The sequence below is a fragment of the Schistocerca gregaria genome, chromosome 11, assembly GCF_023897955.1.
Source record: "Schistocerca gregaria isolate iqSchGreg1 chromosome 11, iqSchGreg1.2, whole genome shotgun sequence".
Classification (NCBI taxonomy): Eukaryota; Metazoa; Arthropoda; class Insecta; order Orthoptera; family Acrididae; genus Schistocerca; species Schistocerca gregaria.
In genome coordinates, this window is record NC_064930.1 from 4,583,262 (window position 1) to 4,605,876 (window position 22,615).

The 22,615-nt window shown below is 49.5% G+C and overlaps 8 non-coding genes across 8 annotated transcripts; all 8 read right to left on the minus strand.

Moving 5' to 3' along the window:
- Positions 1–985: 985 nt before the first annotated feature.
- On the minus strand, positions 986–1,059 carry Trnaa-agc (transfer RNA alanine (anticodon AGC)). The gene has a single exon. It is a non-coding gene; the product is annotated as a tRNA-Ala (tRNA).
- A 1,504-nt stretch (positions 1,060–2,563) lies between these two features.
- On the minus strand, positions 2,564–2,636 carry Trnat-agu (transfer RNA threonine (anticodon AGU)). The gene has a single exon. It is a non-coding gene; the product is annotated as a tRNA-Thr (tRNA).
- Positions 2,637–5,601: 2,965 nt separating this feature from the next.
- On the minus strand, positions 5,602–5,675 carry Trnaa-agc (transfer RNA alanine (anticodon AGC)). Its single transcript has one exon. It is a non-coding gene; the product is annotated as a tRNA-Ala (tRNA).
- Positions 5,676–7,061: 1,386 nt separating this feature from the next.
- On the minus strand, positions 7,062–7,134 carry Trnat-agu (transfer RNA threonine (anticodon AGU)). The gene has a single exon. It is a non-coding gene; the product is annotated as a tRNA-Thr (tRNA).
- Positions 7,135–8,639: 1,505 nt separating this feature from the next.
- On the minus strand, positions 8,640–8,713 carry Trnaa-agc (transfer RNA alanine (anticodon AGC)). Its single transcript has one exon. It is a non-coding gene; the product is annotated as a tRNA-Ala (tRNA).
- A 1,504-nt stretch (positions 8,714–10,217) lies between these two features.
- Positions 10,218–10,291, minus strand: Trnaa-agc (transfer RNA alanine (anticodon AGC)). Its single transcript has one exon. It is a non-coding gene; the product is annotated as a tRNA-Ala (tRNA).
- A 9,297-nt stretch (positions 10,292–19,588) lies between these two features.
- On the minus strand, positions 19,589–19,661 carry Trnat-agu (transfer RNA threonine (anticodon AGU)). Its single transcript has one exon. It is a non-coding gene; the product is annotated as a tRNA-Thr (tRNA).
- Positions 19,662–21,048: 1,387 nt separating this feature from the next.
- Trnat-agu (transfer RNA threonine (anticodon AGU)) lies at positions 21,049–21,121 on the minus strand. Its single transcript has one exon. It is a non-coding gene; the product is annotated as a tRNA-Thr (tRNA).
- Positions 21,122–22,615: the final 1,494 nt, after the last annotated feature.

The window sequence follows — 22,615 nt, forward strand, 5'->3', positions numbered from 1 at the left end:
ATTCTCCATTCTTTGCGACTCTGATGTGCACGGACACGATGGTTGGTTGGTTTGTAGCGGCGAAGGTACCAGAATACAAAGGCGCGGACACGTTCATATACACAAGAGTTCCAAGTAGTTTCGATGCTCTGGTATTACGAATGCAAATTCCGTCTGTTTTGAACGTCTTACATTGAAAGGGTGGTCACAAATTGGTCCATTTCACTCCATGTCGACAATCACACAGCACCTGAGGTAACAAGCACATCTCGAGCCCCATTGTGCTCTCCATTGTTCATGCCAACTCAGTGCCTCGCTCTTTGCTACTGTGTAAAACTCTTGTCGTCCAACTGCAAAACACTGGGACACAACAAGTTTCCGCGTCTCCATTGCACTGATCGTACTACGAAACGCTCCCCAAACTTGGCAATCACCCATGCAGATGACTTTTCCGACTTTACACGACGCTCACGCTAGTGACAGCCTTATTTATAGTTCGACGTCGCGCCAAAGCGAATGAGCACATTTCGCCTACGGCTTAGGCCGCTCTTCTAGTGTGGCTGCTCTGTGTCTGCAGGCAGCGAGGGGCTGCAAGCTTCCTGTGTTCGCACCTATATCACCTGTGCTTCCTTGTCAGAGACAGACTATCGCAAAACATACAACTCACTCCATGAATTGATTGCTACGGCATCTGTTATCAGCAGTCACAACCAGCAACACCAGTAGCAGCCGACTGCAGGCAAAGAATGGGAACGTGCAGTGGGATTTACGTGAATTCGGCGCAAGGCAGATCTTTCCGACGTAGGCTTGAGAATCTTATGGGAACATTTGTACTGTTTCTAAATTAAGTGTAGGTGTGGGAGGAGGGTGCTTCCTGCGCACGAATGAAAGCACGCTCGCCAATTGTGGATGCTAATCGTTCGCTTGTATCTGCCTACACACCTCTGCCGGTTGGGAATTATTCCACTTGCATGGCAAGGTGCGCATGTAGGTGTGTTAAAGATTCTGGAGGCGCTGGGTATCGATCCCAGTACCTCTCGCACGCTAAGCGAGCGCTCTACCATCTGAGCTACGCCCACCCCCCCGATAACTAGTTGTGCTACATACAGTCATATCAACGTCACAGACCCTTGCACTCCCATTATTCCGCAGACAAACACTACTCTCTATGTATCAGTGAGGGTGTCTTTCAGGTTTCGTGCATTCTGTATCGAATCGTAGTTGGCCACAATGAAAGTGGCACGCATAACGTCGAAAATAGAGTTCGGACACCGCTCTGAGTAAGACGAACGTGTTGTCCACCTCTAGACTTCAATGACGTTAAGCCGTGATACCTAAGACAGATCTGCACTCGATGACACCACGATAACAGCCGCTCCCCACACTTACATCTTGCTCTCCTTATGACAGTATACATCATATCAGTATGTGACGCTGGTTTTGCAACTTCTTGTGTGCGTTTATGTTCGCCGCGACCAACACTTACCATGCACTGACCACAAAACATGGAGGAGCCGGGGCTTGAACCCGAGACCGTTCACACGCTAAGCGAACGATCTGCCAACTGAGCTACAGCTACACACGCGACCAAGCCTGGCTATTCTCCATTCTTTGCGACTCTGATGTGCACGGACACGATGGTTGGTTGGTTTGTAGCGGCGAAGGTACCAGAATACAAAGGCGGGGACACGTTCATATACACAAGAGTTCCAAGTTGTTTCGATGCTCTGGTATTACGAATGCAAATTCCGTCTGTTTTGAACGTCTTACATTGAAAGGGCGGTCACAAATTGGTCCATTTCACTCCATGTCGACAATCACACAGCACCTGAGGTAACAAGCACATCTCGAGCCCCATTGTGCTCTCCATTGTTCATGCCAACTCAGTGCCTCGCTCTTTGCTACTTTGTAAAACTCTTGTCGTCCAACTGCAAAACACTGGGACACAACAAGTTTCCGCGTCTCCATTGCACTGATCGTACTACGAAACGCTCCCCAAACTTGGCAATCACCCATGCAGATGATTTTTCCGACTTTACACGACGCTCACGCTAGTGACAGCCTTATTTATAGTTCGACGTCGCGCCAAAGCGAATGAGCACATTTCGCCTACGGCTTAGGCCGCTCTTCTAGTGTGGCTGCTCTGTGTCTGCAGGCAGCGAGGGGCTGCAAGCTTCCTGTGTTCGCACCTATATCACCAGTGCTTCCTTGTCAGAGACAGACTATCGCAAAACATACAACTCACTCCATGAATTGATTGCTACGGCATCTGTTATCAGCAGTCACAACCAGCAACACCAGTAGCAGTCGACTGCAGGCAAAGAATGGGAACGTGCAGTGGGATTTACGTGAAATCGGCGCAAGGCAGATCTTTCCGACGTAGGCTTGAGAATCTTATGGGAACATTTGTACTGTTTCTAAATTAAGTGTAGGTGTGGGAGGAGGGTGCTTCCTGCGCACGAATAAAAGCACGCTCGCCAATTGTGGATGCTAATCGTTCGCTTGTATCTGCCTACACACCTCTGCCGGTTGGGAACTATTCCACTTGCATGGCAAGGTGCGCATGTAGGTGTGTTAAAAATTCTGTAGGCGCTGGGTATCGATCCCAGTACCTCTCGCACACTAAGCGAGCGCTCTACCATCTGAGCTACGCCCACCCCCCCGATAACTAGTAGTGCTACATACAGTCATATCAACGTCACAGACCCTTGCACTCCCATTATTCCGCAGACAAACACTACTCTCTATGTATCAGTGAGGGTGTCTTTCAGGTTTCGTGCATTCTGTATCGAATCGTAGTTGGCCACAATGAAAGTGGCACGCATAACGTCGAAAATAGAGTTCGGACACCGCTCTGAGTAAGACGAACGTGTTGTCCACCTCTAGACTTCAATGACGTTAAGCCGTGACACCTAAGACAGATCTGCACTCGATGACACCACGATAACAGCCGCTCCCCACACTTACATCTTGCTCTCCTTATGACAGTATACATCATATCAGTATGTGACGCTGGTTTTGCAACTTCTTGCGTGCGTTTATGTTCGCCGCGACCAACACTTACCATGCACTGACCACAAAACATGGAGGAGCCGGGGCTTGAACCCGAGACCGTTCACACGCTAAGCGAACGATCTGCCAACTGAGCTACAGCTACACACGCGACCAAGCCTGGCTATTCTCCATTCTTTGCGACTCTGATGTGCACGGACACGATGGTTGGTTGGTTTGTAGCGGCGAAGGTACCAGAATACAAAGGCGCGGACACGTTCATATACACAAGAGTTCCAAGTTGTTTCGATGCTCTGGTATTACGAATGCAAATTCCGTCTGTTTTGAACGTCTTACATTGAAAGGGCGGTCACAAATTGGTCCATTTCACTCCTTGTCCACAATCACACAGCACCTGAGGTAACAAGCACATCTCGAGCCCCATTGTGCTCTCCATTGTTCATGCCAATACAGTGCCTCGCTCTTTGCTACTGTGTAAAACTCTTGTCGTCCAACTGCAAAACACTGGGACACAGCAAGTTTCCGCGTCTCCATTGCACTGATCGTACTACGAAACGCTCCCCAAACTTGGCAATCACCCATGCAGATGACTTTTCCGACTTTACACGACGCTCACGCTAGTGAAAGCCTTATTTATAGTTCGACGTCGCGCCAAAGCGAATGAGCACATTTCGCCTACGGCTTAGGCCGCGCTTCTAGTGTGGCTGCTCTGTGTCTGCAGGCAGCGAGGGGCTGCAAGCTTCCTGTGTTCGCACCTATATCACCTGTGATTCCTTGTCAGAGACAGACTATCGCAAAACATACAACTCACTCCATGAATTGATTGCTACGGCATCTGTTATCAGCAGTCACAACCAGCAACACCAGCAGCAGCCGACTGCAGGCAAAGAATGGGAACGTGCAGTGGGATTTACGTGAAATCGGCGCAAGGCAGATCTTTCCGACGTAGGCTTGAGAATCTTATGGGAACATTTGTACTGTTTCTATATTAAGTGTAGGTGTGGGAGGAGGGTGCTTCCTGCGCACGAATAAAAGCACGCTCGCCAATTGTGGATGCTAATCGTTCACTTGTATCTGCCTACACACCTCTGCCGGTTGGGAATTATTCCACTTGCATGGCAAGGTGCGCATGTAGGTGTGTTAAAGATTCTGGAGGCGCTGGGTATCGATCCCAGTACCTCTCGCACGCTAAGCGAGCGCTCTACCATCTGAGCTCCGCCCACCCCCCCGATAACTAGTTGTGCTACATACAGTCATATCAACGTCACAGACCCTTGCACTCCCATTATTCCGCAGACAAACACTACTCTCTATGTATCAGTGAGGGTGTCTTTCAGGTTTCGTGCATTCTGTATCGAATCGTAGTTGGCCACAATGAAAGTGGCACGCATAACGTCGAAAATAGAGTTCGGACACCGCTCTGAGTAAGACGAACGTGTTGTCCACCTGTAGACTTCAATGACGTTAAGCCGTGATACCTAAGACAGATCTGCACTCGATGACACCACGATAACAGTCGGTCCCCACACTTACATCTTGCTCTCCTTATGACAGTATACATCATATCAGTATGTGACGCTGGTTTTGCAACTTCTTGCGTGCGTTTATGTTCGCCGCGACCAACACTTACCATGCACTGACCACAAAACATGGAGGAGCCGGGGCTTGAACCCGAGACCGTTCACACGCTAAGCGAACGATCTGCCAACTGAGGTACAGCTACACACGCGACCAAGCCTGGCTATTCTCCATTCTTTGCGACTCTGATGTGCACGGACACGATGGTTGGTTGGTTTGTAGCGGCGAAGGTACCAGAATACAAAGGCGCGGACACGTTCATATACACAAGAGTTCCAAGTAGTTTCGATGCTCTGGTATTACGAATGCAAATTCCGTCTGTTTTGAACGTCTTACATTGAAAGGGCGGTCACAAATTGGTCCATTTCACTCCATGTCGACAATCACACAGCACCTGAGGTAACAAGCACATCTCGAGCCCCATTGTGCTCTCCATTGTTCATGCCAACTCAGTGCCTCGCTCTTTGCTACTGTGTAAAACTCTTGTCGTCCAACTGCAAAACACTGGGACACAACAAGTTTCCGCGTCTCCATTGCACTGATCGTACTACGAAACGCTCCCCAAACTTGGCAATCACCCATGCAGATGACTTTTCCGACTTTACACGACGCTCACGCTAGTGACAGCCTTATTTATAGTTCGACGTCGCGCCAAAGCGAATGAGCACATTTCGCCTACGGCTTAGAACGCTCTTCTAGTGTGGCTGCTCTGTGTCTGCAGGCAGCGAGGGGCTGCAAGCTTCCTGTGTTCGCACCAATATCACCAGTGCTTCCTTGTCAGAGACAGACTATCGCAAAACATACAACTCACTCCATGAATTGATTGCTACGGCATCTGTTATCAGCAGTCACAACCAGCAACACCAGTAGCAGCCGACTGCACGCAAAGAATGGGAACGTGCAGTGGGATTTACGTGAAATCGGCGCAATTGTGGATGCTAATCGTTCGCTTGTATCTGCCTACACACCTCGGCCGGTTGGGAATTATTCCACTTGCATGGCAAGGTGCGCATGTAGGTGTGTTAAAGATTCTGGAGGCGCTGGGTATCGATCCCAGTACCTCTCGCACGCTAAGCGAGCGCTCTACCATCTGAGCTACGCCCACCCCCCCGATAACTAGTTGTGCTACATACAGTCATATCAACGTCACAGACCCTTGCACTCCCATTATTCCGCAGACAAACACTACTCTCTATGTATCAGTGAGGGTGTCTTTCAGGTTTCGTGCATTCTGTATCGAATCGTAGTTGGCCACAATGAAAGTGGCACGCATAACGTCGAAAATAGAGTTCGGACACCGCTCTGAGTAAGACGAACGTGTTGTCCACCTCTAGACTTCAATGACGTTAAGCCGTGATACCTAAGACAGATCTGCACTCGATGACACCACGATAACAGTCGGTCCCCACACTTACATCTTGCTCTCCTTATGACAGTATACATCATATCAGTATGTGACGCTGGTTTTGCAACTTCTTGCGTGCGTTTATGTTCGCCGCGACCAACACTTACCATGCACTGACCACAAAACATGGAGGAGCCGGGGCTTGAACCCGAGACCGTTCACACGCTAAGCGAACGATCTGCCAACTGAGCTACAGCTACACACGCGACCAAGCCTGGCTATTCTCCATTCTTTGCGACTCTGATGTGCACGGACACGATGGTTGGTTGGTTTCTAGCGGCGAAGGTACCAGAATACAAAGGCGCGGACACGTTCATATACACAAGAGTTCCAAGTTGTTTCGATGCTCTGGTATTACGAATGCAAATTCCGTCTGTTTTGAACGTCTTACATTGAAAGGGCGGTCACAAATTGGTCCATTTCACTCCATGTCGACAATCACACAGCACCTGAGGTAACAAGCACATCTCGAGCCCCATTGTGCTCTCCATTGGTCATGCCAACTCAGTGCCTCGCTCTTTGCTACTGTGTAAAACTCTTGTCGTCCAACTGCAAAACACTGGGACACAACAAGTTTCCGCGTCTCCATTGCACTGATCGTACTACGAAACGCTCCCCAAACTTGGCAATCACCCATGCAGATGACTTTTCCGACTTTACACGACGCTCACGCTAGTGACAGCCTTATTTATAGTTCGACGTCGCGCCAAAGCGAATGAGCACATTTCGCCTACGGCTTAGGCCGCTCTTCTAGTGTGGCTGCTCTGTGTCTGCAGGCAGCGAGGGGCTGCAAGCTTCCTGTGTTCGCACCTATATCACCAGTGCTTCCTTGTCAGAGACAGACTATCGCAAAACATACAACTCACTCCATGAATTGATTGCTACGGCATCTGTTATCAGCAGTCACAACCAGCAACACCAGTAGCAGCCGACTGCACGCAAAGAATGGGAACGTGCAGTGGGATTTACGTGAAATCGGCGCAATTGTGGATGCTAATCGTTCGCTTGTATCTGCCTACACACCTCTGCCGGTTGGGAATTATTCCACTTGCATGGCAAGGTGCGAATGTAGGTGTGTTAAAAATTCTGTAGGCGCTGGGTATCGATCCCAGTACCTCTCGCACACTAAGCGAGCGCTCTACCATCTGAGCTACGCCCACCCACCCGATAAGTAGTAGTGCTACATACAGTCATATCAACGTCACGGACCCTTGCACTCCCATTATTCCGCAGACAAACACTACTCTCTATGTATCAGTGAGGGTGTCTTTCAGGTTTCGTGCATTCTGTATCGAATCGTAGTTGGCCACAATGAAAGTGGCACGCATAACGTCGAAAATAGAGTTCGGACACCGCTCTGAGTAAGACGAACGTGTTGTCCACCTCTAGACTTCAATGACGTTAAGCCGTGACACCTAAGACAGATCTGCACTCGATGACACCACGATAACAGCCGCTCCCCACACTTACATCTTGCTCTCCTTATGACAGTATACATCATATCAGTATGTGACGCTGGTTTTGCAACTTCTTGCGTGCGTTTATGTTCGCCGCGACCAACACTTACCATGCACTGACCACAAAACATGGAGGAGCCGGGGCTTGAACCCGAGACTGTTCACACGCTAAGCGAACGATCTGCTAACTGAGCTACAGCTACACACACGACCAAGCCTGGCTATTCTCCATTCTTTGCGACTCTGATGTGCACGGACACGATGGTTGGTTGGTTTGTAGCGGCGAAGGTACCAGAATACAAAGGCGCGGACACGTTCATATACACAAGAGTTCCAAGTAGTTTCGATGCTCTGGTATTACGAATGCAAATTCCGTCTGTTTTGAACGTCTTAAATTGAAAGGGCGGTCACAAATTGGTCCATTTCACTCCTTGCCCACAATCACACAGCACCTGAGGTAACAAGCACATCTCGAGCCCCATTGTGCTCTCCATTGTTCATGCCAACTCAGTGCCTCGCTCTTTGCTACTGTGTAAAACTCTTGTCGTCCAACTGCAAAACACTGGGACACAGCAAGTTTCCGCGTCTCCATTGCACTGATCGTACTACGAAACGCTCCCCAAACTTGGCAATCACCCATGCAGATGACTTTTCCGACTTTACACGACGCTCACGCTAGTGACAGCCTTATTTATAGTTCGACGTCGCGCCAAAGCGAATGAGCACATTTCGCCTACGGCTTAGGCCGCTCTTCTAGTGTGGCTGCTCTGTGTCTGCAGGCAGCGAGGGGCTGCAAGCTTCCTGTGTTCGCACCTATATCACCAGTGCTTCCTTGTCAGAGACAGACTATTGCAAAACATACAACTCACTCCATGAATTGATTGCTACGGCATCTGTTATCAGCAGTCACAACCAGCAACACCAGTAGCAGCCGAATGCAGGCAAAGAATGGGAACGTGCAGTGGGATTTACGTGAAATCGGCGCAAGGCAGATCTTTCCGACGTAGGCTTGAGAATCTTATGGGAACATTTGTACTGTTTCTAAATTAAGTGTAGGTGTGGGAGGAGGGTGCTTCCTGCGCACGAATAAAAGCACGCTCGCCAATTGTGGATGCTAATCGTTCGCTTGTATCTGCCTACACACCTCTGCCGGTTGGGAATTATTCCACTTGCATGGCAAGGTGCGCATGTAGGTGTGTTAAAGATTCTGGAGGCGCTGGGTATCGATCCCAGTACCTCTCGCACGCTAAGCGAGCGCTCTACCATCTGAGCTACGCCCACCCCCCCGATAACTAGTTGTGCTACATACAGTCATATCAACGTCACAGACCCTTGCACTCCCATTATTCCGCAGACAAACACTACTCTCTATGTATCAGTGAGGGTGTCTTTCAGGTTTCGTGCATTCTGTATCGAATCGTAGTTGGCCACAATGAAAGTGGCACGCATAACGTCGAAAATAGAGTTCGGCCACCGCTCTGAGTAAGACGAACGTGTTGTCCACCTCTAGACTTCAATGACGTTAAGCCGTGATACCTAAGACAGATCTGCACTCGATGACACCACGATAACAGCCGCTGACCACACTTACATCTTGCTCTCCTTATGACAGTATACATCATATCAGTATGTGACGCTGGTTTTGCAACTTCTTGCGTGCATTTATGTTCGCCGCGACCAACACTTACCATGCACTGACCACAAAACATGGAGGAGCCGGGGCTTGAACCCGAGACCGTTCACACGCTAAGCGAACGATCTGCCAACTGAGCTACAGCTACACACGCGACCAAGCCTGGCTATTCTCCATTCTTTGCGACTCTGATGTGCACGGACACGATGGTTGGTTGGTTTGTAGCGGCGAAGGTACCAGAATACAAAGGCGCGGACACGTTCATATACACAAGAGTTCCAAGTTGTTTCGATGCTCTGGTATCACGAATGAAAATTCCGTCTGTTTTGAACGTCTTACATTGAAAGGGCGGTCACAAATTGGTCCATTTCACTCCATGTCGACAATCACACAGCACCTGAGGTAACAAGCACATCTCGAGCCCCATTGTGCTCTCCATTGTTCATGCCAACTCAGTGCCTCGCTCTTTGCTACTGTGTAAAACTCTTGTCGTCCAACTGCAAAACACTGGGACACAACAAGTTTCCGCGTCTCCATTGCACTGATCGTACTACGAAACGCTCCCCAAACTTGGCAATCACCCATGCAGATGACTTTTCCGACTTTACACGACGCTCACGCTAGTGACAGCCTTATTTATAGTTCGACGTCGCGCCAAAGCGAATGAGCACATTTCGCCTACGGCTTAGGCCGCTCTTCTAGTGTGGCTGCTCTGTGTCTGCAGGCAGCGAGGGGCTGCAAGCTTCCTGTGTTCGCACCTATATCACCTGTGCTTCCTTGTCAGAGACAGACTATCGCAAAACATACAACTCACTCCATGAATTGATTGCTACGGCATCTGTTATCAGCAGTCACAACCAGCAACACCAGTAGCAGCCGAATGCAGGCAAAGAATGGGAACGTGCAGTGGGATTTACGTGAAATCGGCGCAAGGCAGATCTTTCCGACGTAGGCTTGAGAATCTTATGGGAACATTTGTACTGTTTCTAAATTAAGTGTAGGTGTGGGAGGAGGGTGCTTCCTGCGCACGAATAAAAGCACGCTCGCCAATTGTGGATGCTAATCGTTCGCTTGTATCTGCCTACACACCTCTGCCGGTTGGGAATTATTCCACTTGCATGGCAAGGTGCGCATGTAGGTGTGTTAAAGATTCTGGAGGCGCTGGGTATCGATCCCAGTACCTCTCGCACGCTAAGCGAGCGCTCTACCATCTGAGCTACGCCCACCCCCCCGATAACTAGTTGTGCTACATACAGTCATATCAACGTCACAGACCCTTGCACTCCCATTATTCCGCAGACAAACACTACTCTCTATGTATCAGTGAGGGTGTCTTTCAGGTTTCGTGCATTCTGTATCGAATCGTAGTTGGCCACAATGAAAGTGGCACGCATAACGTCGAAAATAGAGTTCGGACACCGCTCTGAGTAAGACGAACGTGTTGTCCACCTCTAGACTTCAATGACGTTAAGCCGTGATACCTAAGACAGATCTGCACTCGATGACACCACGATAACAGCCGCTGACCACACTTACATCTTGCTCTCCTTATGACAGTATATATCATATCAGTATGTGACGCTGGTTTTGCAACTTCTTGCGTGCGTTTATGTTCGCCGCGACCAACACTTACCATGCACTGACCACAAAACATGGAGGAGCCGGGGCTTGAACCCGAGACCGTTCACACGCTAAGCGAACGATCTGCCAACTGAGCTACAGCTACACACGCGACCGAGCCTGGCTATTCTCCATTCTTTGCGACTCTGATGTGCACGGACACGATGGTTGGTTGGTTTGTAGCGGCGAAGGTACCAGAATACAAAGGCGCGGACACGTTCATATACACAAGAGTTCCAAGTTGTTTCGATGCTCTGGTATCACGAATGCAAATTCCGTCTGTTTTGAACGTCTTACATTGAAAGGGCGGTCACAAATTGGTCCATTTCAGTCCATGTCGACAATCACACAGCACCTGAGGTAACAAGCACATCTCGAGCCCCATTGTGCTCTCCATTGTTCATGCCAACTCAGTGCCTCGCTCTTTGCTACTGTGTAAAACTCTTGTCGTCCAACTGCAAAACACTGGGACACAACAAGTTTCCGCGTCTCCATTGCACTGATCGTACTACGAAACGATCCCCAAACTTGGCAATCACCCATGCAGATGACTTTTCCGACTTTACACGACGCTCACGCTAGTGACAGCCTTATTTATAGTTCGACGTCGCGCCAAAGCGAATGAGCACATTTCGCCTACGGCTTAGGCCGCTCTTCTAGTGTGGCTGCTCTGTGTCTGCAGGCAGCGAGGGGCTGCAAGCTTCCTGTGTTCGCACCTATATCACCTGTGCTTCCTTGTCAGAGACAGACTATCGCAAAACATACAACTCACTCCATGAATTGATTGCTACGGCATCTGTTATCAGCAGTCACAACCAGCAACACCAGTAGCAGCCGAATGCAGGCAAAGAATGGGAACGTGCAGTGGGATTTACGTGAAATCGGCGCAAGGCAGATCTTTCCGACGTAGGCTTGAGAATCTTATGGGAACATTTGTACTGTTTCTAAATTAAGTGTAGGTGTGGGAGGAGGGTGCTTCCTGCGCACGAATAAAAGCACGCTCGCCAATTGTGGATGCTAATCGTTCGCTTGTATCTGCCTACACACCTCTGCCGGTTGGGAATTATTCCACTTGCATGGCAAGGTGCGCATGTAGGTGTGTTAAAGATTCTGGAGGCGCTGGGTATCGATCCCAGTACCTCTCGCACGCTAAGCGAGCGCTCTACCATCTGAGCTCCGCCCACCCCCCCGATAACTAGTTGTGCTACATACAGTCATATCAACGTCACAGACCCTTGCACTCCCATTATTCCGCAGACAAACACTACTCTCTATGTATCAGTGAGGGTGTCTTTCAGGTTTCGTGCATTCTGTATCGAATCGTAGTTGGCCACAATGAAAGTGGCACGCATAACGTCGAAAATAGAGTTCGGACACCGCTCTGAGTAAGACGAACGTGTTGTCCACCTCTAGACTTCAATGACGTTAAGCCGTGATACCTAAGACAGATCTGCACTCGATGACACCACGATAACAGCCGCTCCCCACACTTACATCTTGCTCTCCTTATGACAGTATACATCATATCAGTATGTGACGCTGGTTTTGCAACTTCTTGCGTGCGTTTATGTTCGCCGCGACCAACACTTACCATGCACTGACCACAAAACATGGAGGAGCCGGGGCTTGAACCCGAGACCGTTCACACGCTAAGCGAACGATCTGCCAACTGAGCTACAGCTACACACGCGACCAAGCCTGGCTATTCTCCATTCTTTGCGACTCTGATGTGCACGGACACGATGGTTGGTTGGTTTGTAGCGGCGAAGGTACCAGAATACAAAGGCGCGGACACGTTCATATACACAAGAGTTCCAAGTTGTTTCGATGCTCTGGTATCACGAATGCAAATTCCGTCTGTTTTGAACGTCTTACATTGAAAGGGCGGTCACAAATTGGTCCATTTCAGTCCATGTCGACAATCACACAGCACCTGAGGTAACAAGCACATCTCGAGCCCCATTGTGCTCTCCATTGTTCATGCCAACTCAGTGCCTCGCTCTTTGCTACTGTGTAAAACTCTTGTCGTCCAACTGCAAAACACTGGGACACAACAAGTTTCCGCGTCTCCATTGCACTGATCGTACTACGAAACGATCCCCAAACTTGGCAATCACCCATGCAGATGACTTTTCCGACTTTACACGACGCTCACGCTAGTGACAGCCTTATTTATAGTTCGACGTCGCGCCAAAGCGAATGAGCACATTTCGCCTACGGCTTAGGCCGCTCTTCTAGTGTGGCTGCTCTGTGTCTGCAGGCAGCGAGGGGCTGCAAGCTTCCTGTGTTCGCACCTATATCACCTGTGCTTCCTTGTCAGAGACAGACTATCGCAAAACATACAACTCACTCCATGAATTGATTGCTACGGCATCTGTTATCAGCAGTCACAACCAGCAACACCAGTAGCAGCCGAATGCAGGCAAAGAATGGGAACGTGCAGTGGGATTTACGTGAAATCGGCGCAAGGCAGATCTTTCCGACGTAGGCTTGAGAATCTTATGGGAACATTTGTACTGTTTCTAAATTAAGTGTAGGTGTGGGAGGAGGGTGCTTCCTGCGCACGAATAAAAGCACGCTCGCCAATTGTGGATGCTAATCGTTCGCTTGTATCTGCCTACACACCTCTGCCGGTTGGGAATTATTCCACTTGCATGGCAAGGTGCGCATGTAGGTGTGTTAAAGATTCTGGAGGCGCTGGGTATCGATCCCAGTACCTCTCGCACGCTAAGCGAGCGCTCTACCATCTGAGCTCCGCCCACCCCCCCGATAACTAGTTGTGCTACATACAGTCATATCAACGTCACAGACCCTTGCACTCCCATTATTCCGCAGACAAACACTACTCTCTATGTATCAGTGAGGGTGTCTTTCAGGTTTCGTGCATTCTGTATCGAATCGTAGTTGGCCACAATGAAAGTGGCACGCATAACGTCGAAAATAGAGTTCGGACACCGCTCTGAGTAAGACGAACGTGTTGTCCACCTCTAGACTTCAATGACGTTAAGCCGTGATACCTAAGACAGATCTGCACTCGATGACACCACGATAACAGCCGCTCCCCACACTTACATCTTGCTCTCCTTATGACAGTATACATCATATCAGTATGTGACGCTGGTTTTGCAACTTCTTGCGTGCGTTTATGTTCGCCGCGACCAACACTTACCATGCACTGACCACAAAACATGGAGGAGCCGGGGCTTGAACCCGAGACCGTTCACACGCTAAGCGAACGATCTGCCAACTGAGCTACAGCTACACACGCGACCAAGCCTGGCTATTCTCCATTCTTTGCGACTCTGATGTGCACGGACACGATGGTTGGTTGCTTTGTAGCGGCGAAGGTACCAGAATACAAAGGCGCGGACACGTTCATATACACAAGAGTTCCAAGTTGTTTCGATGCTCTGGTATCACGAATGCAAATTCCGTCTGTTTTGAACGTCTTACATTGAAAGGGCGGTCACAAATTGGTCCATTTCACTCCATGTCGACAATCACACAGCACCTGAGGTAACAAGCACATCTCGAGCCCCATTGTGCTCTCCATTGTTCATGCCAACTCAGTGCCTCGCTCTTTGCTACTGTGTAAAACTCTTGTCGTCCAACTGCAAAACACTGGGACACAACAAGTTTCCGCGTCTCCATTGCACTGATCGTACTACGAAACGCTCCCCAAACTTGGCAATCACCCATGCAGATGACTTTTCCGACTTTACACGACGCTCACGCAACGCTCACGCTAGTGACAGCCTTATTTATAGTTCGACGTCGCGCCAAAGCGAGTGAGCACATTTCGCCTACGGCTTAGGCCGCTCTTCTAGTGTGGCTGCTCTGTGTCTGCAGGCAGCGAGGGGCTGCTAGCTTCCTGTGTTCGCACGTATATCACCTGTGCTTCCTTGTCAGAGACAGACTATCGCAAAACATACAACTCACTCCATGAATTGATTGCTACGGCATCTGTTATCAGCAGTCACAACCAGCAACACCAGTAGCAGCCGAATGCAGGCAAAGAATGGGAACGTGCAGTGGGATTTACGTGAAATCGGCGCAAGGCAGATCTTTCCGACGTAGGCTTGAGAATCTTATGGGAACATTTGTACTGTTTCTAAATTAAGTGTAGGTGTGGGAGGAGGGTGCTTCCTGCGCACGAATAAAAGCACGCTCGCCAATTGTGGATGCTAATCGTTCGCTTGTATCTGCCTACACACCTCTGCCGGTTGGGAATTATTCCACTTGCATGGCAAGGTGCGCATGTAGGTGTGTTAAAGATTCTGGAGGCGCTGGGTATCGATCCCAGTACCTCTCGCACGCTAAGCGAGCGCTCTACCATCTGAGCTCCGCCCACCCCCCGATAACTAGTTGTGCTACATACAGTCATATCAACGTCACAGACCCTTGCACTCCCATTATTCCGCAGACAAACACTACTCTCTATGTATCAGTGAGGGTGTCTTTCAGGTTTCGTGCATTCTGTATCGAATCGTAGTTGGCCACAATGAAAGTGGCACGCATAACGTCGAAAATAGAGTTCGGACACCGCTCTGAGTAAGACGAACGTGTTGTCCACCTCTAGACTTCAATGACGTTAAGCCGTGATACCTAAGACAGGTCTGCACTCGATGACACCACGATAACAGCCGCTCCCCACACTTACATCTTGCTCTCCTTATGACAGTATACATCATATCAGTATGTGACGCTGGTTTTGCAACTTCTTGCGTGCGTTTATGTTCGCCGCGACCAACACTTACCATGCACTGACCACAAAACATGGAGGAGCCGGGGCTTGAACCCGAGACCGTTCACACGCTAAGCGAACGATCTGCCAACTGAGCTACAGCTACACACGCGACCAAGCCTGGCTATTCTCCATTCTTTGCGACTCTGATGTGCACGGACACGATGGTTGGTTGGTTTGTAGCGGCGAAGGTACCAGAATACAAAGGCGCGGACACGTTCATATACACAAGAGTTCCAAGTTGTTTCGATGCTCTGGTATCACGAATGCAAATTCCGTCTGTTTTGAACGTCTTACATTGAAAGGGCGGTCACAAATTGGTCCATTTCACTCCATGTCGACAATCACACAGCACCTGAGGTAACAAGCACATCTCGAGCCCCATTGTGCTCTCCATTGTTCATGCCAACTCAGTGCCTCGCTCTTTGCTACTGTGTAAAACTCTTGTCGTCCAACTGCAAAACACTGGGACACAACAAGTTTCCGCGTCTCCATTGCACTGATCGTACTACGAAACGCTCCCCAAACTTGGCAATCACCCATGCAGATGACTTTACACGACGCTCACGCAACGCTCACGCTAGTGACAGCCTTATTTATAGTTCGACGTCGCGCCAAAGCGAATGAGCACATTTCGCCTACGGCTTAGGCCGCTCTTCTAGTGTGGCTGCTCTGTGTCTGCAGGCAGCGAGGGGCTGCAAGCTTCCTGTGTTCGCACGTATATCACCTGTGCTTCCTTGTCAGAGACAGACTATCGCAAAACATACAACTCACTCCATGAATTGATTGCTACGGCATCTGTTATCAGCAGTCACAACCAGCAACACCAGTAGCAGCCGAATGCAGGCAAAGAATGGGAACGTGCAGTGGGATTTACGTGAAATCGGCGCAAGGCAGATCTTTCCGACGTAGGCTTGAGAATCTTATGGGAACATTTGTACTGTTTCTAAATTAAGTGTAGGTGTGGGAGGAGGGTGCTTCCTGCGCACGAATAAAAGCACGCTCGCCAATTGTGGATGCTAATCGTTCGCTTGTATCTGCCTACACACCTCTGCCGGTTGGGAATTATTCCACTTGCATGGCAAGGTGCGCATGTAGGTGTGTTAAAGATTCTGGAGGCGCTGGGTATCGATCCCAGTACCTCTCGCACGCTAAGCGAGCGCTCTACCATCTGAGCTCCGCCCACCCCCCGATAACTAGTTGTGCTACATACAGTCATATCAACGTCACAGACCCTTGCACTCCCATTATTCCGCAGACAAACACTACTCTCTATGTATCAGTGAGGGTGTCTTTCAGGTTTCGTGCATTCTGTATCGAATCGTAGTTGGCCACAATGAAAGTGGCACGCATAACGTCGAAAATAGAGTTCGGACACCGCTCTGAGTAAGACGAACGTGTTGTCCACCTCTAGACTTCAATGACGTTAAGCCGTGATACCTAAGACAGATCTGCACTCGATGACACCACGATAACAGCCGCTCCCCACACTTACATCTTGCTCTCCTTATGACAGTATACATCATATCAGTATGTGACGCTGGTTTTGCAACTTCTTGCGTGCGTTTATGTTCGCCGCGACCAACACTTACCATGCACTGACCACAAAACATGGAGGAGCCGGGGCTTGAACCCGAGACCGTTCACACGCTAAGCGAACGATCTGCCAACTGAGCTACAGCTACACACGCGACCAAGCCTGGCTATTCTCCATTCTTTGCGACTCTGATGTGCACGGACACGATGGTTGGTTGGTTTGTAGCGGCGAAGGTACCAGAATACAAAGGCGCGGACACGTTCATATACACAAGAGTTCCAAGTTGTTTCGATGCTCTGGTATCACGAATGCAAATTCCGTCTGTTTTGAACGGCTTACATTGAAAGGGCGGTCACAAATTGGTCCATTTCACTCCATGTCGACAATCACACAGCACCTGAGGTAACAAGCACATCTCGAGCCCCATTGTGCTCTCCATTGTTCATGCCAACTCAGTGCCTCGCTCTTTGCTACTGTGTAAAACTCTTGTCGTCCAACTGCAAAACACTGGGACACAACAAGTTTCCGCGTCTCCATTGCACTGATCGTACTACGAAACGCTCCGCAAACTTGGCAATCACCCATGCAGATGACTTTTCCGACTTTACACGACGCTCACGCAACGCTCACGCTAGTGACAGCCTTATTTATAGTTCGACGTCGCGCCAAAGCGAATGAGCACATTTCGCCTACGGCTTAGGCCGCTCTTCTAGTGTGGCTGCTCTGTGTCTGCAGGCAGCGAGGGGCTGCAAGCTTCCTGTGTTCGCACCTATATCACCTGTGCTTCCTTGTCAGAGACAGACTATCGCAAAACATACAACTCACTCCATGAATTGATTGCTACGGCATCTGTTATCAGCAGTCACAACCAGCAACACCAGTAGCAGCCGAATGCAGGCAAAGAATGGGAACGTGCAGTGGGATTTACGTGAAATCGGCGCAAGGCAGATCTTTCCGACGTAGGCTTGAGAATCTTATGGGAACATTTGTACTGTTTCTAAATTAAGTGTAGGTGTGGGAGGAGGGTGCTTCCTGCGCACGAATAAAAGCACGCTCGCCAATTGTGGATGCTAATCGTTCGCTTGTATCTGCCTACACACCTCTGCCGGTTGGGAATTATTCCACTTGCATGGCAAGGTGCGCATGTAGGTGTGTTAAAGATTCTGGAGGCGCTGGGTATCGATCCCAGTACCTCTCGCACGCTAAGCGAGCGCTCTACCATCTGAGCTCCGCCCACCCCCCGATAACTAGTTGTGCTACATACAGTCATATCAACGTCACAGACCCTTGCACTCCCATTATTCCGCAGACAAACACTACTCTCTATGTATCAGTGAGGGTGTCTTTCAGGTTTCGTGCATTCTGTATCGAATCGTAGTTGGCCACAATGAAAGTGGCACGCATAACGTCGAAAATAGAGTTCGGACACCGCTCTGAGTAAGACGAACGTGTTGTCCACCTCTAGACTTCAATGACGTTAAGCCGTGATACCTAAGACAGATCTGCACTCGATGACACCACGATAACAGCCGCTCCCCACACTTACATCTTGCTCTCCTTATGACAGTATACATCATATCAGTATGTGACGCTGGTTTTGCAACTTCTTGCGTGCGTTTATGTTCGCCGCGACCAACACTTACCATGCACTGACCACAAAACATGGAGGAGCCGGGGCTTGAACCCGAGACCGTTCACACGCTAAGCGAACGATCTGCCAACTGAGCTACAGCTACACACGCGACCAAGCCTGGCTATTCTCCATTCTTTGCGACTCTGATGTGCACGGACACGATGGTTGGTTGGTTTGTAGCGGCGAAGGTACCAGAATACAAAGGCGCGGACACGTTCATATACACAAGAGTTCCAAGTTGTTTCGATGCTCTGGTATCACGAATGCAAATTCCGTCTGTTTTGAACGTCTTACATTGAAAGGGCGGTCACAAATTGGTCCATTTCACTCCATGTCGACAATCACACAGCACCTGAGGTAACAAGCACATCTCGAGCCCCATTGTGCTCTCCATTGTTCATGCCAACTCAGTGCCTCGCTCTTTGCTACTGTGTAAAACTCTTGTCGTCCAACTGCAAAACACTGGGACACAACAAGTTTCCGCGTCTCCATTGCACTGATCGTACTACGAAACGCTCCGCAAACTTGGCAATCACCCATGCAGATGACTTTTCCGACTTTACACGACGCTCACGCTAGTGACAGCCTTATTTATAGTTCGACGTCGCGCCAAAGCGAATGAGCACATTTCGCCTGCGGCTTAGGCCGCTCTTCTAGTGTGGCTGCTCTGTGTCTGCAGGCAGCGAGGGGCTGCAAGCTTCCTGTGTTCGCACCTATATCACCTGTGCTTCCTTGTCAGAGACAGACTATCGCAAAACATACAACTCACTCCATGAATTGATTGCTACGGCATCTGTTATCAGCAGTCACAACCAGCAACACCAGTAGCAGCCGACTGCACGCAAAGAATGGGAACGTGCAGTGGGATTTACGTGAAATCGGCGCAATTGTGGATGCTAATCGTTCGCTTGTATCTGCCTACACACCTCTGCCGGTTGGGAACTATTCCACTTGCATGGCAAGGTGCGCATGTAGGTGTGTTAAAAATTCTGTAGGCGCTGGGTATCGATCCCAGTACCTCTCGCACACTAAGCGAGCGCTCTACCATCTGAGCTACGCCCACCCCCCCGATAACTAGTTGTGCTACATACAGTCATATCAACGTCACAGACCCTTGCACTCCCATTATTCCGCAGACAAACACTACTCTCTATGTATCAGTGAGGGTGTCTTTCAGGTTTCGTGCATTCTGTATCGAATCGTAGTTGGCCACAATGAAAGTGGCACGCATAACGTCGAAAATAGAGTTCGGTCACCGCTCTGAGTAAGACGAACGTGTTGTCCACCTCTAGACTTCAATGACGTTAAGCCGTGACACCTAAGACAGATCTGCACTCGATGACACCACGATAACAGCCGCTCCCCACACTTACATCTTGCTCTCCTTATGACAGTATACATCATATCAGTATGTGACGCTGGTTTTGCAACTTCTTGCGTGCGTTTATGTTCGCCGCGACCAACACTTACCATGCACTGACCACAAAACATGGAGGAGCCGGGGCTTGAACCCGAGACCGTTCACACGCTAAGCGAACGATCTGCCAACTGAGCTACAGCTACACACGCGACCAAGCCTGGCTATTCTCCATTCTTTGCGACTCTGATGTGCCCGGACACGATGGTTGGTTGGTTTGTAGCGGCGAAGGTACCAGAATACAAAGGCGCGGACACGTTCATATACACAAGAGTTCCAAGTAGTTTCGATGCTCTGGTATTACGAATGCAAATTCCGTCTGTTTTGAACGTCTTAAATTGAAAGGGCGGTCACAAATTGGTCCATTTCACTCCTTGCCCACAATCACACAGCACCTGAGGTAACAAGCACATCTCGAGCCCCATTGTGCTCTCCATTGTTCATGCCAATACAGTGCCTCGCTCTTTGCTACTGTGTAAAACTCTTGTCGTCCAACTGCAAAACACTGGGACACAGCAAGTTTCCGCGTCTCCATTGCACTGATCGTACTACGAAACGCTCCCCAAACTTGGCAATCACCCATGCAGATGACTTTTCCGACTTTACACGACGCTCACGCTAGTGAAAGCCTTATTTATAGTTCGACGTCGCGCCAAAGCGAATGAGCACATTTCGCCTACGGCTTAGGCCGCGCTTCTAGTGTGGCTGCTCTGTGTCTGCAGGCAGCGAGGGGCTGCAAGCTTCCTGTGTTCGCACCTATATCACCTGTGCTTCCTTGTCAGAGACAGACTATCGCAAAACATACAACTCACTCCATGAATTGATTGCTACGGCATCTGTTATCAGCAGTCACAACCAGCAACACCAGCAGCAGCCGACTGCACGCAAAGAATGGGAACGTGCAGTGGGATTTACGTGAAATCGGCGCAATTGTGGATGCTAATCGTTCGCTTGTATCTGCCTACACACCTCTGCCGGTTGGGAACTATTCCACTTGCATGGCAAGGTGCGCATGTAGGTGTGTTAAAAATTCTGTAGGCGCTGGGTATCGATCCCAGTACCTCTCGCACACTAAGCGAGCGCTCTACCATCTGAGCTACGCCCACCCCCCCGATAACTAGTAGTGCTACATACAGTCATATCAACGTCACAGACCCTTGCACTCCCATTATTCCGCAGACAAACACTACTCTCTATGTATCAGTGAGGGTGTCTTTCAGGTTTCGTGCATTCTGTATCGAATCGTAGTTGGCCACAATGAAAGTGGCACGCATAACGTCGAAAATAGAGTTCGGTCACCGCTCTGAGTAAGACGAACGTGTTGTACACCTCTAGACTTCAATGACGTTAAGCCGTGACACCTAAGACAGATCTGCACTCGATGACACCACGATAACAGCCGCACCCCACACTTACATCTTGCTCTCCTTATGACAGTATACATCATATCAGTATGTGACGCTGGTTTTGCAACTTCTTGCGTGCGTTTATGTTCGCCGCGACCAACACTTACCATGCACTGACCACAAAACATGGAGGAGCCGGGGCTTGAACCCGAGACCGTTCACACGCTAAGCGAACGATCTGCCAACTGAGCTACAGCTACACACGCGACCAAGCCTGGTTATTCTCCATTCTTTGCGACTCTGATGTGCACGGACACGATGGTTGGTTGGTTTGTAGCGGCGAAGGTACCAGAATACAAAGGCGCGGACACGTTCATATACACAAGAGTTCCAAGTTGTTTCGATGCTCTGGTATTACGAATGCAAATTCCGTCTGTTTTGAACGTCTTAAATTGAAAGGGCGGTCACAAATTGGTCCATTTCACTCCTTGTCCACAATCACACAGCACCTGAGGTAACAAGCACATCTCGAGCCCCATTGTGCTCTCCATTGTTCATGCCAATACAGTGCCTCGCTCTTTGCTACTGTGTAAAACTCTTGTCGTCCAACTGCAAAACACTGGGACACAGCAAGTTTCCGCGTATCCATTGCACTGATCGTACTACGAAACGCTCCCCAAACTTGGCAATCACCCATGCAGATGACTTTTCCGACTTTACACGACGCTCACGCTAGTGAAACCTTATTTATAGTTCGACGTCGCGCCAAAGCGAATGAGCACATTTCGCCTACGGCTTAGGCCGCGCTTCTAGTGTGGCTGCTCTGTGTCTGCAGGCAGCGAGGGGCTGCAAGCTTCCTGTGTTCGCACCTATATCACCTGTGCTTCCTTGTCAGAGACAGACTATCGCAAAACATACAACTTTCTCCATGAATTGATTGCTACGGCATCTGTTATCAGCAGTCACAACCAGCAACACCAGTGGCAGCCGACTGCAGGCAAAGAATGGGAACGTGCAGTGGGATTTACGTGAAATCGGCGCAAGGCAGATCTTTCCGACGTAGGCTTGAGAATCTTATGGGAACATTTGTACTGTTTCTAAATTAAGTGTAGGTGTGGGAGGAGGGTGCTTCCTGCGCACGAATAAAAGCACGCTCGCCAATTGTGGATGCTAATCGTTCGCTTGTATCTGCCTACACACCTCTGCCGGTTGGGAATTATTCCACTTGCATGGCAAGGTGCGCATGTAGGTGTG